Source organism: Mytilus edulis, unplaced genomic scaffold, assembly GCF_963676685.1.
Source record: "Mytilus edulis unplaced genomic scaffold, xbMytEdul2.2 SCAFFOLD_1028, whole genome shotgun sequence".
Classification (NCBI taxonomy): domain Eukaryota; kingdom Metazoa; phylum Mollusca; class Bivalvia; order Mytilida; family Mytilidae; genus Mytilus; species Mytilus edulis.
In genome coordinates this window covers 9,055-28,762 of record NW_027267733.1, presented here as the reverse complement: position 1 = coordinate 28,762, position 19,708 = coordinate 9,055, and the positions used below count along the sequence as shown (strand labels likewise).

The window sequence follows — 19,708 nt, the reverse complement described above, 5'->3', positions numbered from 1 at the left end:
TGTAGACACTTTGTTATCAGGGCCATGTGTTAAACAGCGGACGCATTTGTAATAATTTTTTCCTTTATTATGAGGAAATATTTTATTTCTTTAAATCTGACATTAATCTTCCTCATGAATCACTTTTTCGGAATCCATTAGTTTGATAATTTATACGCATTTTCTTTGTGATGTAATAAATGCCAAATTCTATACAATCTCCTGAAACACCTGCAGTCGGTTATCTCATAGCATGTTCATTTGTGTTAAAATCTTTTAAGTTATTTTCTTTAGCTTTCCGAACAATTTTTCAAGGCTCATATTGAACAACATCACAGCAGTACTCAAAAGGAAGCTATTAAACAAAGAGTTTTAAATAGTAAAGTTGAGGTCATCATTTCGTATATTTTATTCATTCAAATGTGACGTCATTTTTTATTTTTTGATGATCTGTTTTACAAATTCAAATGACGTCATTTTTTGTAATTTTTAACAATTTCAAATATGACGTCACTTGGCGTTGAGGTTTAAACTTATTCGGATGTGTCTACATTTTGTGTTGCAAATGTCTGGTTATGTAATGTGTTTCAGTTGTTTCCTGTAATTAGTTAATACTTCAGTTTTATCATGTACATCTTTTGTATAATAATTTTATAAATTTACTGTTTGCAAAAGTATAAATTATTCTAAATAATAGGGATGTTCTGGTAACTTACAGAAAACCCTGGCCGTTTTTGGCACAACTTTTTTGATCTTTTGGTCCTCGATGCTGTTCGACTTTGTGCTTGTTTCGGCTTTCAAACTATTGTATCTGGGCGTCACTAGTAGACCTTGTGTGAACAAAATGCACTTCAGGCGTATTAAAATTTTGAACTTGTTGCCTTTTTTTGGTTGTTGTTCGTGTGTTTCCTTGTCAATTGTTTTCTCCAATTTATTCATATTGTAGTCCTGTGGTGTTCAGTTGTCATTTTAATGTTATATTTCACATGGCTATAAAAGAGGCAGGTTTGGCATGCCACAAAACCAGGTTCAGCCACCATTTTTTCCTTTAAAAATGTCCTGTACCAAGTCAGGAATATGGCCATTGTTATATTATAGTTCGTTTCTCTGTGTGTTACATTTTAACGTTGCGTGGTTTGTTTTATTTTTTAGTGTAAATTCACATTGCGATAAGACGTGTCACGGTACTTGTCTATCCCAAATTCATGTCTTTGGTTTTGATGTTATATTTGTTATTCTCGTGGGATTTTGTCTGATGCTTGGTCCGTTTCTGTGTGTATTACATTGTAGTGTTGTGTCGTTGTTCTCCTCTTCTATTTAATGCGTTTCCCTCAGTTTACGTTTGTTACCCCGATTTTGTTTTTTGTCCATGGATTTATGAGTTTTAACAGCGTTATACTACTGTTGCCTTTATTTATGGACGACATCACAAGTAGGTTGACCCTTATGGAATATTCGTTTCAAAGATATAAGCGGATATGTTCCTTATGTCGAAATTACAAACCCGTTCCATTTTTACGAATGTGACTTATCGAATTAGACTTAATACCTGGTTTGTATTAACATGTGCAAAACCGCGGGAGCCACATGTGAAGCAGGATCTGTTTACTCTTCCAGAACATCCGAGATCACCCTTAGTTTCTGGTTGGGTTGTGTTACGTAGTCTTTACTTTTTGAATGTTGTATTTTGTGCACTCTTGTTTTTCTGTTGGTTTTGTTTTCTTTTTTAAGCCATGGCGTTGTCAGATTTGTTTTTATTTATGAGTTTAAATGTCCTTCTGGTATCGTTCGCCCGTCTTTTTATACTTTAAGAACATTGTGATTCGAATATAGACTATTGCCTCAATTGAAACATGTCTTTGTCATTTTGACAATATTTCGCAATTAATAGTTATCAAAGGTACCAGGATTATAATTTAGTACGCCAGACGCACGTTTCGTCTACATAAGACTTATCAGTGACGTTCTTATCAAAATATTTATCAAGCCAAACAAGTACAAAGTTGAAGAGCATTGAGGATCCAAAATTCCAAAAATTGTGCCAAATACGGCTGAGGTAATCTATGCCTGGGATAAGAAAATCCTTAGTTTTTCGAAAAATTCAAAGTTTTGTAAACAGGAAATTTATAAAAATGACCACATTATTGATATGCATGTCAACACCGAAGTGTTGACTACTGGGTTGGTGATACCCTCGCAAAAGTGTTCTATAAAAAAAACAAATACTACAGGATTATATTTCCACCAGGGAAGTCTAATATAGGCAAACGAAACATTTACATGTAACAATATGTGTTATAAATATATTGTCCTTTGTCATTTGGTCTCTGGTGGAGAGTTGCCTCGTTGCAATCATACCAGATATTTTTTATTTCTATATTTCAAATAAATTACCGGAGCACTAACTACTGGGCTAATTAATTTCAACAATTAGTTACATCTATCCATTAGGTATCAAAACTTACCGTAGATACAAAGGCTTTTGATTTAATACGACAGACGCGGATCGTTTTTTCTACATAGGTCGCTCCAGTGACGAATAAAGCACACAACTAAGATGATCAAATCAGTGCCGAAGAGCATCAAATAGTGACTGTTCGTAAAAAAAAAAGAACAAAAACAAAACAATTTTCCAAATCTGAAGGAGGCTTTCAATGCCTACGTGTTTGGAATGATTTGAGTGATTTATTCTATAAATTAGTTGTGAACTCGAGTGCTCTAAAAGATCATTCGAAATACTCTCCAATTAACGCGTGATCACTACTGGGTTAGCTGGGTGTTTTTTTCTGAACCACCAGTGGCAAATGCTTAATTCTTATCCAAGGCAAGAAAAAAAACAATAAGTTAATATGTTCCGCAAAATGTATCAAACGGGATGAAAGAAGGGAATTTAGAAGCCATTGTAAAAGGAGGACAAACATGTATATAAATATAATTATTTTCTGTGACTGTATCTTACATTAATTTGTAGGATCCTTTACTATAGATAATTTAGCTGATCTGTAACAATAACATCTTCATGCCTTATATATCATGTACTGCAGTACGCCGCTAGATTAAAACTGACGTGGAAAGGTAACACACGGCCTGCGAAAGCTCTATTTTAAGAGCCCAGGTGGTCGTGTGGTCAAGCGGGACGGCTGCAGTGCAGGCGATTTGGTGTCACGATATCACAGTAGCATGGGTTCGAATCCCGGCGAGGGAAGAACCAAAAATTTGCGAAAACAAATTTACAGATCTAACATTGTTGGGTTGATGTTTAGACATATATACAACTCGTCTAGACATCAACCCAACAATGTTAGATCTGTAAATTTCCTTTCGCAAATTTTTGGTTCTTCCCTCGCCGGGATTCGAACCCATGCTATATATATATATATATATATATATATAAACGAGTCTAAATTGAAAACTGCGTTCAAACCTATGATTACGTTGGATAAAAACCGCAATTTTTATACGTGTGCATTTAAAACAAATTTCGTTGTAGAAGGGTCTAAAAACAGCACAAACAACATTTCCCAAAAGACCAAAAAAGTGAAAGGAAAAAGTACATTTAAACAAAACGCATTTTACTAACAGGTCGAACAACTTATGTTACTTTACCCTGCTGACTGCCATTAGCGATTGCCAAAAAAAAATTGATCACAAGATGTAACAAAATGGATCTTAATATAAATTTAATACTAAACAGAAAAAAAAATTAACTTGTGGCCACGATGTTATTTCACAAACATACGGTGTCAATATTTTTTTAGTACACCAGATCCGGATTTCGACAATAAATGTCTCTTCAGTGATGTTAGGGATCGAAACGGTATTTGGAAGGCCATATAAAAAGCACCCTCATTTTTAGAAAAAGTACCCTCATTTTTAGATAGACTCTTGAATTGTAAGAGTCAATATAGGATGAACGGATCATATAAACCGGAGGGAAAATATGATACAAGCCCAAACGAAAAAATATAAACGAGTCTAAATTGAAAACTACGTTCAAACCTATGATTGCTTTGGATACAAACCGCAATTTTTATACGTGTGCATGTAAAACAAATTTCGTTGTAGAAGGGTCTAAAAACAGCACAAACAACATTTCCCAAAAGACCAAAAAAGTGAAAAAGTATATTTAAACAAAACGCATTTGACTAACAGGTCGAACAACTGATGTTCTTTAACCCTGTTGACTGCCATTGGCGATTGCCAAATAAAATTGATCACAAGATGTAACAAAATGGATCGTAATATAAATTTAATACTATACAGGAAAAAAATTTAACTTGTGACCACGATGTTATGCCACAAACATACGGTGTCAATATTTTTTTAGTACACCAGATCCGGATTTCGACAATAAATGTCTCTTCAGTGATGTTAGGGATCGAAACGGTATTTGGAAGGCCATGTAAAAAGTACCCTCATTTTTAGGTAGACTCTTTAATTTTAAGAGTCAATATAGGATGAACGGATCATATAAACCGGAGGGAAAATATGATACAAGCCCAAACGAAAAAATATAAACGAGTCTAAATTGAAAACTACGTTCAAAATATATATATGGGATATAGTTCTGCCTTTCATAGGTACACCTACAGGTTCTAAGTTACAATGGTAGTTTTGCGTTAAGAAAGTTACGTTCTCCCTACAAGTGTGAATTAACGTCTCCATTCCGACTGGATGAGACTTTGTCTAAACAACCCAGACTGTATTTATACATCCCAAACAGATGAACAAACACCATTTTAGCATAGGGTTCACAGCCTGGTAGGATTACTCTTGAAATTTAATAGAAATAAACTTTCAAAGTATTTATTTCCTGGATTTATTCTTTTTCTTATAAAGCTGTACATTCCATTTTATGTAATGTCATAATTTGAACTAGACGTTCATATAATAAATGCAACTGAAATTGTCAGTAGTTTGTCTGCAAACATAATATGTGATTATTAACAACATTTACAGTTTGAGTTGATCTTACAATAAAATTATTAGTAAATCTTAAAAGGCTTGAATAACTCCAGAAGGTGATACGAAACAAAACTACGCACACAGTTATGGACATGTATAACAATAGTATAGTCGCAAAGATATGCAAATTATTTCCAAGAATAATATATAGGTCTGCTTTAAATCTAAATATTTCATTACATGGCATTTTCAAAGAATCGATTAAATGACGTAAGTAACTTTTCTTTACAAAGGAAGTGCACGAAATTGTACCGTTTGCAAATAATGCACTAAATATTATTTACGTCTCTGTTTGTTTTACTGTACTTACAAAAGGTCAACAATCTATGAAACAAATATGCTCAATTGTTCACACGTATATTCATTTGCAATTGAATATTGCAGATAAAAGGTAAACTCACAAAAATACTGAACTCTGAGGAAAATTTAAAACGGATAGTCCTTAATCAAATGACAAAATCAAAAGATTTAACACATCAAACGAATGGATAACAACTGTCATATTACTGATTTGGTACAGTCATTTTCTCATGTAGAAAATGGTGTATTGAACCTGGTTTTATAGCTAGCTAAACGTTAACCCCTCACTTGTACGACAGTCGCATCAAATTCCATTATATTGAAAATGTTGCGCTAACAGATATATTAGGTAAAAATGTCAAAAAAGGGGTATCGCAGTCAACACTGTGTCACAATCTTAACCATTAAAGAAATAAACAAATATTTAAAAGAAGCTCAAAATGGCATATAGACCACGCATATTAGCACGATATAAAACGATGCATGAAGCTTTCAGTTTCACTAATCGTGGTTTGGTTGTAGCTGCCTTTTCCTAATTTTTCATTTTACAGATTCAGTTTAGAATAAAAATGACAAATATAACTTAAACAATGAGTTATTGGATTGTTGTGAAGTTTCGAAGCCATCTGAAAAAATATGAATGAGGTTTTAATGAAATGCGAACGTTGTGTTTCATCAATTTAGAAAAAGTATGCAAGACTTTCTTGGTAAAAAAAAGTAACCATTAGCAATCAGGGGCGGATTTAGGCAGAGGCGTGGCGGGCGTGCGCTCCCCCTAAAATTTGAAAAACACGGTTTGTCTTCATCTTATTTAGGTATCAGAAGAGACCATTCCATCTTTTTTTAAACTTTAAGCGGTATATAAACAGTCAGTTTAACAGAATCCACGTGATTACTTATCAACTGACCTGAGATTTATTAATGTTCTATAAATTATTTCAAACGAAGGTGTCAAACGCGGAGTGCGTTTGATGACAAATATAATAGGTTTTTAGCAGTGAAAGTAAAAACAAATGTTATATTGTATTTCCGATTTTTATAATCAATTTCTTTGATAATCGAAGTTCCAAAACATCCCTTACTCACTTTCACAGTTTCATCATGGCACGGTCAAGAAAACAGTCGGCAGATGAGATTCTTTCATAATATCCGTAATGAAAGATAGAAAAACTGTGTCAAGCGAAAGGTTAATTTATTAATTTGTATATCTGTGTCTATATTTATTTCTCACTTGCAACCTTAAAAAAATAGGCGAATTATGCTTGGCATCCCAAGAAAATTAACATAACTTCGTAAATGCATCTCATTCTGATTTTGTTTCTTTGATTCTGTTTGTGGAGAACACAGTAAAGTCTGGCACGACCTCCGAAAATCAAAAAAGTAAAAAACAGATATTATGAAAGGACAATTCAAAATCGCTAGTAAAAGTACAAATTTTCGTCTGCAAAATATAATACTAGTATTGGTCAGGTGAGCAATTGTGATCTCTCTCGTCTCACTTTGCGTCCGTCGGTCCGCCCATCTATCTGCCAACTCTTCACATTTCCATCGTCTTAACCAAGTTTGGCATGGCTGGTGTTATGAAGTGTTAAAATAATTCTTAAGTAAGGCAGTGAAGTTCACATTATTGAAACCATGTACAATTGGCTTAGATATATTGACGATGTGCAAAACGATTTTTTATGTGTGGTGTTCCTGAATTTCTTTATGTCACAACTACCAGCACCATGTCTTTCAAGGTTTAGTTAAGATATTACAATAGACACCATGATGTGTCACTAAAGTTTTGAGCGTTTGGTCGTCATATTATATTTGAACTCATATAAGTTAACTAGAAACGAAATTCGCTTATTAATGTAACTGTTTCTACAAGTAACTGAAACAGGTAGTAATAAATAGCAGGAAATAGTGTGCTGGGATGTTTGCTAGATGAGATAACTGAATAAATTTTTGTCTGTTTGATCTTATGTCAATTTGTTTGTCGTTTTGATGTATGTATTTACTTAGTTTTATTGCATTGTTCAAATTTATTCAAAGGTGAATTTCTTACTGACACCATACGAAATTCCCGTAGAGTAAGATTATATACATGACAAGGATACCAAATGTGCACTATCAGTTAATTTCTTTGAGTATAAATGTTATCTTTTGGAGATAGTTTTGTAAAATGTTTGTGTAAATAAATAATTAAGTTTGCGTGAAAACGATCTTTATGCAAATCTGTGCGCTTAATATTCAGAAAGCCTGATTCAGTACACTGTTACAGAAGAGGGACGAAAGATACCAAAGGGACAGTCAAACGCATATAAACTATTCATTCATATATATGACACGCCTGTCTACATTTACTAGCCTTAACGCTTATAATACATTTGTCAATAACCATTTACTACCAATTATGAGGTAAAAGTTCTAATGAATTCTGTGGAAAACTATACTTACTATTTTCTGTCCCTGTGGTTAAGGTCCCCATCAATATTAACTTTCTGTAAAAATCACATTTCATATATTTACAACCTGATGATAATTAATAATCCATTTCAAAAATGGATACACCAACCAAAAATAATCTTAAAATTCAAAGTAAACTTTATATCTTTTTTTAAATATGATCTTATGTCATCTTATGAATGAAAGTTTAATCTTTCCTAACTATAAATAAATCGAATTATTTCAATTACATCTAATCATTGAAACAGTATTTTGAGTTTGCGTGTTGCTCGGAAAAATTCATCATAGCTTGTAACAATTCCTTGAGCAAAATGTATCTGTGAAACTACCCAGCTTTAAGATAATGTAGATTTAAATATTTATTTTACAAAATTTTATTTTTATTTCAAGGTCCTTTTCAACATACAATAGTCATGGTATTAACACATTTAACTTATCTGCTTTACGCCAGAAAAATCTCAATTTAAGGAATGTCACAACAATTGTATTGCAGTTTTTAATTAATGCAATTACTTTATGTCTTCAAAAATCCACCTGTTAGTCTAATACTACAAATGCTTTATTTCTAAGTTGACACTATTTTGTATACGTTTGGTGGACGTTTTTTCAACAGATAGTCAGTCGGAATTCTAATAACCAGTGTCAATATATTGCCGTTTCTAGATTTAATGATTTTAGAAAGCTTTTCTACAATATCAACAGAATGCACAATTCTTCTCTAAAAAGTTTATTATCGTGTCTTTAACATTAATGTAACATAGACATTTAATTTCTAGTTTAACTGAAAAAAAACACGGTACTTTCTGTAATAAATATTAACCGCAAAAAATAATTACCAAATACACATTAGAAAAAAGAGAACACTTGAACTTCTTTAGGCGTAATTGTAAATGAATAAGTTCTGCTATTAAACTTTAAATACATCATATTAAATTCATTAAAGTGACACATGACCTAGGATATCATTTTAAAAGGATAGGTGATTCCCTGACATATAAAAATAGATGAAAAGTTTCACTAATATAGGTCAGTTGTCATTGATAAAAATAGCTAGTATTTACGTTTTCGTTAAACTCAATTCATTAAAAAAAATCATATAATTTATTTTATTTTTTTATGAAGCAACCCGTAAAAAAACCCTCCTCACTTTGCAAAGCCATATTCATATACCATAGTCTCGTAAGGCTTCTTTACACATCATAGTATATCAAATCTAATCAGTATGCACGGACAATGGCTGCATATAAAAAATTGTAAAGTTAAAAACATCAAATGCATTGTTTAAATGTTTTTTGTATTACCTTTTTCATTATTAAATTTTACACATAAATAAGAAGATGTGGTATCAGTACCAATGAACCAACTCTTTAATTCAAAGAGGGACTGAAAATATTATAATAACACAACATCTTACAAATAGACAGTGCATTTAAATTGGCACCGTGTATGTTATTAATGAAAAGAACAAACATAGGAAATATTGACAAACGCCATACTAAAGAAAACGTATTACTTGTCTAACTTTGTTAAAGAGGCATTAATTACGAGATATATAAAAAAGAATTAAGATATAATTTATAATAAAAGTGCAAAAGTAAAATAATAATTTGCTCTAAGCAGCCAGTATGGCTCAAATTTTTCGAAATAAGTAAGTGAATAGTTCGACCTCACTGAATCTGTTACCTTCAATTTAACTAGAGATTGATTACCCATAAATTAGTGTGAATACATGTAGTTATTAAAAGAAAAAGAATGTCAACATTGAAAATAAAACAAAGGTTAATCATTCGATTGAATGATTCAATTATCAATAACTCATTGTTATATATTGAAAACGTTTATTAACATTATAAAGGGCGAAAAAGTGGAACAGTCAGAATTTAACCTTTGCTTTATTTCACAAATTTTAAAGAAATTAACTCAAATAAGAAGTTTTATGAATATTTAATGAAGATCGATAGAATCCTGGGACTTTAATATGATGAATCAGCAGAAATTCACAGTTTACAGTATGCATAGTTTACTTTATATCCTGGATACAAAATTAATTCATAATTTTTGCATGTTTGTAAGTTAAATTGTTAATAAGTGCTTATATTAACTCTTCGCAGTCATTGAAACTCATAGACCCTTCCTGAATATTATTTATGGAGTGTTTGTGTCCTTTCGATAACCCAAAAGTATGAATAGTGTTGATGAAGTAGTTTATTGTCAGAGGTTAATAGTGTATGCTTTAATTTAAGAAACAAGTCTTATTACATCGAAAGTCAACAAGATAGAATCATTTTATTTTGATTTAATCTAAATATTGACAATACGACCGTCTTAGTCTATTAAAGAGTTTGTTAATACGATTCGTCCTCTTATTTGAAACCTTTCTGATGAATATAATGAACAATATCAAAATAAGAATTGGAGTGATGTAACAAATGTTTTAAAGTCAAGATATAAATCTTAAAATAAACAATAATTGTGTACAAGCTTAAAGTACGCATGTGATATTTTTATACAAACTTCAATGTCTATTTAGACTTTCAAGTTATGGAAATATTGTAATTCGATTTTTACATTAAACGACGTAAAGTACAAATTCATTTACATGATGAACTTTATAAAAACATTTGTAACAAAACGTCCGTGTGCAGACTTGTTCACTGTGTTAATGACCCATTTGTGGCCTTGTGCTGTTATCTACTCGTTTGCCAAGTTGTTGTCTTTCTTATAGATTCTCCATTTCCATTAGTAAATTTATTTATTGATTGACATTTTTTGTTTAATCTAATTAAGATTTTTATGCATATGCATGATATTTGTTTTAGGGCCGATGTTTGGGATGTTGTCTATGGTTGGTGTCTATTGTGTTTGAATTTTTATATATATTTATAAATTATTACTTATTATTAATTATGTGATCTTCATTTCGTATACATTATATAGTTGTCTCTTTGGTATCATATCACATCTTATATTCTTAGATACTGAAAACCTGAGCAAACATAGACCATGTTGGACATTAAATGAATAATCCAACTCAGCTGAACATTACTTTGTCAAAATGATATCGATGTTAGGAGGTCATTGTGTTTTTCGTATGTAGGTTTTAAAGGGGTGTACACGACAGAAGCTGTGTCATGCTGCAAAATAGTTTTTTCACGAAAAGAAATCGGATGTGTTAAAATAGAAATGTTGATAGAAAACAAATGTTTTTTTGAAACAAATATCTGTTGTTTGATTTTCAAGAGATCATATGCAAATCATTCTTAAACTGTCCATCAATAGATGTAGGAATGATTAAAAAATCTAATGTTTCAACTCTCTCAGGTGAAGTTGACCTTAGATGGAAAAGGCTATTACTTGCATGCCTTTTAGTGTTTTATATGATGGATGGAACATTTATTGCTGTGCTATTGTTGTTAAACAAGCTAAATTCTTAAAATTCTTAATGACTTTACAATTGGTAGATTATAAGTAGGCTAAGTCAATTCAGTTTGATATTATAACATTATAATTACACGTGACCTCATTTCTACAAAGTAAGATTTGAAAATTTCTAGCTCGACCGTCATAATTTCAATGTTTATGTGTGTTCTCTGTAAGCTTTTGGTAACTGTGATTATTTTCTTTAAACTAATAACTCTTTATTTACATAAGATATACATTTTGAATTATTTGAAAATAACTTATGTGCTATGAAGCCTAACATGATATGTCCCGGCTTATCCAAATATATTTTTATGCAATACTGTCTTTGACACAAACCCCGTCTTGGGACTTCCTCCTTCATTCTCATATTCATCCGGGTTATGTGTAAGAAGTTATATTTAGTTTTTTGTAATTTGTTTAGATTATGGTTTCGATCGAGGGGTCCCTTGTCCTTTAAATATAATTTTACAATTCGACTTTAATTATTTCAATGTTAACATGTATATGGCCATTTAAAATCTATTTAAATGTGAAATCAAATTACAAGCCATTAGGGTAATTTTTCATGAAAGAATATGTTTATCATGAAGCGAAAATTTTCACTTATCATACAATATAATTAGATGTTATTCAAAACGAAACTAACAATTATATTAAAAAAAATATCAACGCATTTAATTTAGTCTCAGGGGGTATCTTCCGCTATGCATAATCATTGATAGTTTATTTTCCGTAAAACTACTGTTGATCAAATGTTATTTTTTTCGAAACACTGCCTTTTTTGTCTGTATCAATTCACAGGATATAACAGTTATAATCCATTCGTTTGGTTTGTTTGAGCTTTTGATTTTGCAATTTGCAGGGGGGGGGGGGGGTTCGTTGGACTCGTGAACTCGACTTTAACAGTCACAATTTGAACAAAACGTTGACTTTAACAGTGATTATTTGATTTCAAGGGGGGGGGGGGGGGGGTTCGTCCGAAACCCCTGACCCCCTGGCTACGGGTATGAATATAAGCTACTATTCTGTTTCATATACAATGTTAAAAAGGGAAATTATGAATAACCGTCAATAAGAAATCGACGCAAATGAAAGCTAACCAAACATGTAAACATAACTATTTGGATATAGTTACGATACTGATGTCAGGTCAATAAGAATTGCTTATTTTGGTATTAATATTGATTGACTCGTAGGGTTTTGCATCGGAAATAAGCACATTTATTATAAAACCATGATACATGTTACATTCTTCTCATATATTTTATGATGGTATGCTACTATACACCTAACGGGAGGGATTGTACTTTATATTCATATGATGAAGCTGTTACTAGTTCTTTTTTTAATGTGTGTATGATTGTCATCTTGCTTAGTTTCTTTTGTAATCTTTTTTGACAACGAACTCGAAGTCGGACTTCTTTTAAACTGCGGTTTACTGTGCGATTTGCTATGTGTTTCTTTATTCTACATTGGCTAGAGGTATAGGGGGCGGTTGAAATTCTGGGGTTATTCAGTGTGCACCACATTTTTTATGTTCTGTCTTTATTGACAGAAAATAAATATTACAGTCATTCCTTATATGTGTAATAGTACACCGTATTAGTGACGATCGATACTGCAGATACAATGGGTAAACAGATAAAAACCAATCAGTCTGCAACTTTGTTTTGCAATGGTTATCGTTAGACAAAAATGTTTTCAATGAATATCTGAAAAAAACAGCTCATTTGTTTTCTGCGCAATGAATACCGTAAGTTTTTGATAATTTAAAAAGTAGTTCAACAGTGATGTAGGTTTCAGAAGAAATAGATGGCATCAAAATTGAAGAGTAAACAAAAGCTTCAAATTGCATTATTTCTATAGACACAATGTATGTAGGAATTAAAACAGTGTTTTACTCGACCTAAAAACAAAACTTCCCTTTTGCTTATCTATTCGTTCAGGCAAGATGACGGGATACTGTGTTAGAAGATCCATCTACACTGAAACATACGAAAGGTGAAGACTTGTACATCCTAGTATAAAGTTATTTGTTCATTTGGTCCTTTCAAATAATTTAAAGCAGGGAAGACAGATATTCTGTATTAAGCATAGCGCTTCTTTATACCAAGGAGAATAACCCATACGCAAACGGTTTTGGTCACCTCTTAGTTACTTTATTTAACACCGTAACCGATTTTCAATACCAAAAGATTTTCGAAATTATTGGGGTCATTTTAAAGCATTCATGGACGTTTTTTTTTGTACTTTTCTGCATACTTTTGACCAATAAATATAGTTTCGTTGCTTTATAAAAAAAACGCTTCAACTTAACTTTGCCTGGTGAGTTAAAACGTTATATAACAGAAATATATGCACAATCATTGATTTTTATATGACTAACAATCGACACAAATCACTGCAATCATACTACAATGTATTACCAAGGGGCAGATACATGTATCACTCGGATTCATGTGGGTTTTTGCTACGATAAAACCGTCAGAAATAAGTGCAAGAGCAGGTGAATAAAATATAAAAGAATGCATTCACATACATTTCATTAATAAATAGATACGGCTTTGGGATAAAAAATTCTCTCTCTATCTCTCCCTCCTTCTCTCTATCTCTCTCTTTTCATCAATCAATGGCATTACAAATGTTAATAACTTTTAATGAATTTGCAACCAAAATTAAAAATTGCACTCCCCGCCCGTGTAACATAAGTCAAAGCACTGGTTGAATAAAAATGTGTACCACGCTATCTAAAAATTCATTACGTGGAAATCTATCTTGTTTATAATAAACTTTTAGTACTTAGTGCATTTTGGTTCACATATTTTATGCATGGCCTCAATGAACTTGCTTGGGTCTTATCTAATTAGATATTTAATTAAGCAAATACAATAAACAAAAGATATAATCACAATATTCAAAGATTACATGCATTTAAATTGAATGTTGACCAATATAGATATATCTTAAAATCCGTGCATCTTTTATATATTTTTGAATATATTTAAAACAGCTTGTCATACTACGATAGATGTACGTTTTTGATAAAACCAAAAAATGCAGAAGTGACTAGTTTGGAAACCATTAACCAAAACTACCAAATAATCAAGGTCATCTGGTTTTCTTACAATACACATATGTGGGTAGTAGATGTACTTGTCTGCATTTATTGAACGTAAGTCATGTTACATGTACACTACTGGTTCAGTTTATTGTGAAGTATGGCGCCTGTTCGAATGCTTTAACCTGATACATTTCTCTGATGGAAGTGCCCCTTATACAAAAATATTGTAACCTACAGCTTAACATATACGTTACTTTATACAACTCACTTAAAAATCGAAAAGGTTCAATACGCTATTAGAAAATATTAAAATACAAGAACAGTCCGCATACCAAACACCAAACACTTACAATGAAGAAACTATCTAAATCAACTAAATGTAGAAATAAAGCCTAGTTGAATCCTGTGAAGGTTCAAAACCAGGAACATCGTTTGTTGATCTCATATCTTTTGTGTTTTTGTTATACGGAAATTTTTTGATTGAAGGCAAATCTTAAATTTCTACTGTTAAATCTATTAAACATATTGATGAGGCTAATGACAATTAAGAGCGGTATATATTGTACAAAAAATTGTAAATTATTGAAGTCAGCCAAGATAACCATTTTTTGTCTTATAATTTCTTTCCTCGACTGATTTCAGTTGCATTGCCGTCCTGAGCATTTGTAATTTGTTTCACTGGCATTACCTGCTTTTAAATTGAAGCAAGAAATTTTGAAGAATCTAAACAAGCGCATCGTTTGTGGCAACAAGTTTTGATTGTTGCCTTGCAGTCATTGTTGATATTTTATTTAAATATATTGTTAAGCATGGTTGAAATCACAGGGCAGTGATTGCATTGCAATCGTATCTGGTAACTATATACATTGTTTATATCTCCTGCGCCTCTATATCATAACTTTATTCATGTTGGCCAATCAGGATGCAGCATAGGTACTGTTGATATGTCTGGCATATCATATCAACCAAACAAGAGCTAGTATTCATATTTCCCGCCTCAATATTTAGCCAATCAGATTTTAAATTGTTAAGTCAATTATCATCGTCTGGCATCATCGGCAGTTTCGGCATTCAAAATAATAACTTGCAGCAGCAAACACCTTGTGTAAACTAAGGCTAAAGATTTTGGTTCTCATACTTATTAATTATAAGTTTAACAATCGAAAGTGGACGTTCTATACAGTACGATGGAAATCTTACATTTACAGTACTATGAGATGAATTTACGATACTAACGAAAGTTTGATTTCATCTGTGAAAAAACTTCTTGATAGGAATACGGTGATTAATCCGAGGACTTCAAGATATAAACTCGTGTGGTACAGCGTAATAGGTTCCGATGAAACGGTGTAGAAATTCACAGAATTGTATCACATGTGCAAACCAGAACTTTTAAAGTTGATGAGCATTAAGCTGGAACGTTTTAGACATCGCAAGGAATAATACCATATTAGCGTAACTTCGGAATGCAGACCGGGAAATCATGTTTTGGTGCAGTAACCAATGACTGGAAATATTAACTTTGCTGTGATATCGTGCAATCAGTTGGCAAGATGACTTTGGAAGGCTGAAGCTCCAAAACCATGACAGACGTGGAAAGGGTTTTAACTTGGGCAGATGCAAAAAAAGCTTAGCGAGGCCACGGCAAATGCAGTAATAAGCCTTGGATTTGACTCAATTTTAGAAGGCGAAGATCTCCAGAAGACCAAAATACCGATTGGACAACAGAGGCTACTCCTGGAGAGCATAAGGCAGTCATTTAAAGCAGAAACTGAAAACGCGCCAAAAACCAGTAATGGTGGAACTCCGGCATGTCCGACTATAGAAGATGCGTGCGCACCGGAAGTGACAGACATTCAAGATGGCGACAACAATAACAAAAACAATCCTACATCCGGATTGTCAGACACGTGTGTTGGCAATGTTTTACACCAATTGCAACAGCAGCAAGGTGTCATAAATCAAGATAGTGCTTGTTTTAATAACATTCAGTCCTGGCAGGACCCACAAATATTTATTAAATCATTAGGCAATAACAAAACTAACTCTAATTATTTAGACATTGTTGATTTTGTCATGTTATCAGGGATTAACAGTGGGGATAACGATGAACAGATTGTATCCAAATTGGTTTCAGGTCAGTTAATTTTAAAATCTGGACCTACCAAACCTAAACTAGAATCATTAAATGTAAGCCAATGGTCAATGGCAAACTTAGCAATATTATATAAGTTATTAAAAGAGGGTCATCTATTCCAGAATAAGATTCTGGACTACTTATCATACGCCAACCGTACATACCAGTTGTTTCTCTCACATGATGTAACATCAGTTTTCTTTTGTGATAGAGAGTATCGCAGGTTGCAAAATTAACATAAGTTCAGATGGGGAACTGATGTACCACATATTCAAACTGTGTTTTTGAAATCAAGGGGTAGTAATTCTACCAAGTTTTTCAAACCTCCAGTGTCTACCTCGAAGGGTTTTAAACCATTTTCTTCTCACACAGCTGCTGGGAAAGAAATATGTAAAAAAAATTCAACTCCAGGCTAGGTTGTTCACTTAGTTGGTGCAAGTTTGAACATGTGTGTAATGTTCCAGGCTGTGGACAAAGACACTTTGGCTCTGGGCATCAGTCTAGCTTTCCTAAAAAAACGGATAGGCCCAGTAAAACCTGTGCGAGACCTTCACCTTGATGCTTGGGTTACTGAACTAAAGTATAACTTTGACAAAGAATACTTACTTTATGGTATAGAATTTGGGTTTGACATTGTGACCTCAGCAGCTAATGAATTACAATCAAGAATAGTTGGTAAAAGCCACCCATCTGCTTCACCTAACAACTCCCTTTACGAAAAAGCTCATTTGCAAATTCTAAATGAAATAGAATGTGGCAACTATGTTTTTGCTGAAAAAACTCCCCGCATAATAAGTCCATTAGCAGTTATACCTAAACCAGATGGGGGAGTCCGTATTATTCATGACTGTAGTAGAACAGAGGGGTCTGCAGTGAACTGCTTCGTTGGTAAAATAGAAAAACAAAGATTTCAACCATTAGATGAAGCATTAAAATTAGTTACTCCTAACTGTTATATGGCTAAAGTAGATTTGAAAACAGCTTATAGATCTGTGAACCTTAGCTCACAAAGTCAAGAAGTAACTGGTTTAAAATGGACCTTCCCTGTTGGAATAGAATATACTTTTTATGATACAAAGCTCCCATTTGGATCAAAATTGACACCCCATATTTTTCAAAGGCTATTCCAAGCTGTCCATCGTATGAGTATGATGTCACGCAGAGGTTTTACTATCATCGCATACTTAGATGATTTTCTATTTGTGAAACAAAAAAACAGCGTTGCATTCAAGCATTGAACATTTTACTCGTCCTTCTTCGCAAGTTGGGATTTATGATGAATTTGTCAAAAGTGGTTGACCCCACCACTAAATTGACTTTCCTAGGCATAGAAATTGACTTTACTGCAATGAAGTTAAGGCTTCCAGGGGAAAAGCTTTTCTTACTTAAGCATGAATTGGCAGAATTTAGTAAGCGAAAAAGAGCATCAAAAAAGCAATTGCAATCTATAGCAGGCAAACTTAATTGGGCATCAGCAGTGGTTCATGACGGGAGAGTATTCCTTCGCAGAATTATTGACGCGATTACCCCTTTAAAGCATGATTGGCATAAGGCAATCCTCCATGGTGAAATATGGCATGATATTGAATGGTGGAAAAAATTCTTAGAGACTTTTAATGGAAAGTCCCTCATTTTAGAAAAGATCCCCTTGTCATCAGTATACACAGATGCATGTAAGGAGGGGGAGGGGGTTTCTTTGAATGTGACTGGTTTTATTCGAATTGGGAAGATGATTTCCCTGTAGTGAAAAATCTCCATATTATTGAGCTTGAGGCTCTTGCAGTAGTCTTGGCAGCGCAAAGATGGGGGAAAGATTGGGAAAATAAAAGAGTTGTTGTATTCTCAGACAGTATGACCACTGTTGCATGTTTGAATAAGTGCACTTCACGCAGCAACAATTTGATGTTTTACCATAGTGGCTTGTTTTTGGCTCTCTGCAACATATAATTTTCATATAACAGCCGTCCATGTTCCAGGGAAAGAAAATATTATGGCAGACTTCATATGTAGGTTACATGAGCCAAATGCGTTTTACCAATTTCTGAATTTTTATCTTCCCAAACCACTGTTTGTAAGGCATTTGGAATCCCATATGTCTAACCAAGCCCTATCCTATCTTTTATGTAGGCAGTCCAAGTGCAGGGCAGGTGCAGGAGTTGGATAGCCTAGTTTTGTTTTTCCAAAGCAGGATGTTTGCAGACTCAACAAAAAAGACATATATGCTGTATTTTAGAAGTTATGAATCCTTTTGCAGAGGTCTGCTAATTCCTATGGTCCCAATTAGCAAAGACAATTTGGCCAGATATATTGTTTTTCTAACGCAAAGGCTTTGTTATAACTCAGTTGTCAATTATTTAAATATTGTGCGCCTCCTGCATGAAGGGGCAGAGTTGCCTTACCCTATTGATACACATTTTGTCAAAGGTGTCTTAAAAGGGGCTAAAAGAGCCCTAGGCGCTGAAAAACCCTCACATTACCCATAACTCCTAAAATACTGTCTGGCATTTTTACCACTATAGACTTAAATGAAATTTTGGATATAACTTTTTGGGCAGCTTGCTAAGTAGCATTTTTTTTTCTTTGTCAGGAAATCAAACCTTTTTACACCATCTTTACAGGAATTTAATCCTGATCGGCATTTAAATAGGGCATCGGTAACGTTTTCACAAGAGGGGGCCACTTTAACACTCAGGAAAACAAAGACCATATAAAATAAGGAAAGAGCTCTAGAAGTACCTTTACCTATAATTCCAGGTTCCCCCTTCTGTCCCTGTCAATCTTTGAAACTATCGTTTGATATCTGCCCTTCCTCTCATAATTTGGGGTCAGCTTTTATGTTTTCCTTCAATTCCAAGTTAATGCCCCTTACATATAATAGGTTTTTAGCCAGATTAAAACAGTCTTTAAAATTTCTGGGATATGATAGTTCTAAGTACTCCGGGAACAGTTGTCGTAGAGGCGGGGTAACATTTGCATTAGAATGTGGCGTCCCTTCTGAAATTATTCAGACACAGGGGTATTGAAAGAGTGATGCATACAAAAAATATTTAGATCTTTGAAGTTCTTTCGCTCACCAACAGGATGTTATGAATGTCTTTGCAAAAGCACTTCCCAAAATGGTAAAAAATGGTTTTCTAATCATAAAATTTCCAATATCATTGTAATCTTAGTTTTTTTTTCTGTGTACAAATATTTATATACTATTCCCCTACCTCTAAATACAGGTTTGGATTTCTATTTTGGAGTTTTTATTACACATCATTTATCTTTTGTATTCATGCATTACTTACATTTTGTATTTGCCTTAATTCATTTAGCATTATGTTCGATTATTGTATAATTGAAATAATTGCATGCATACTTAATAAACTGTGGTTAGTTTTCCCAAACCT

At 33.0% G+C, this 19,708-nt stretch overlaps 1 pseudogene; it reads left to right on the top strand.

Annotated features, from left to right (window-relative positions):
* The first annotated feature begins 17,239 nt into the window (after nt 1-17,239).
* On the top strand, nt 17,240-19,027 carry LOC139505950 (uncharacterized; annotated as a pseudogene).
* The last annotated feature ends 681 nt before the right edge of the window (nt 19,028-19,708 follow it).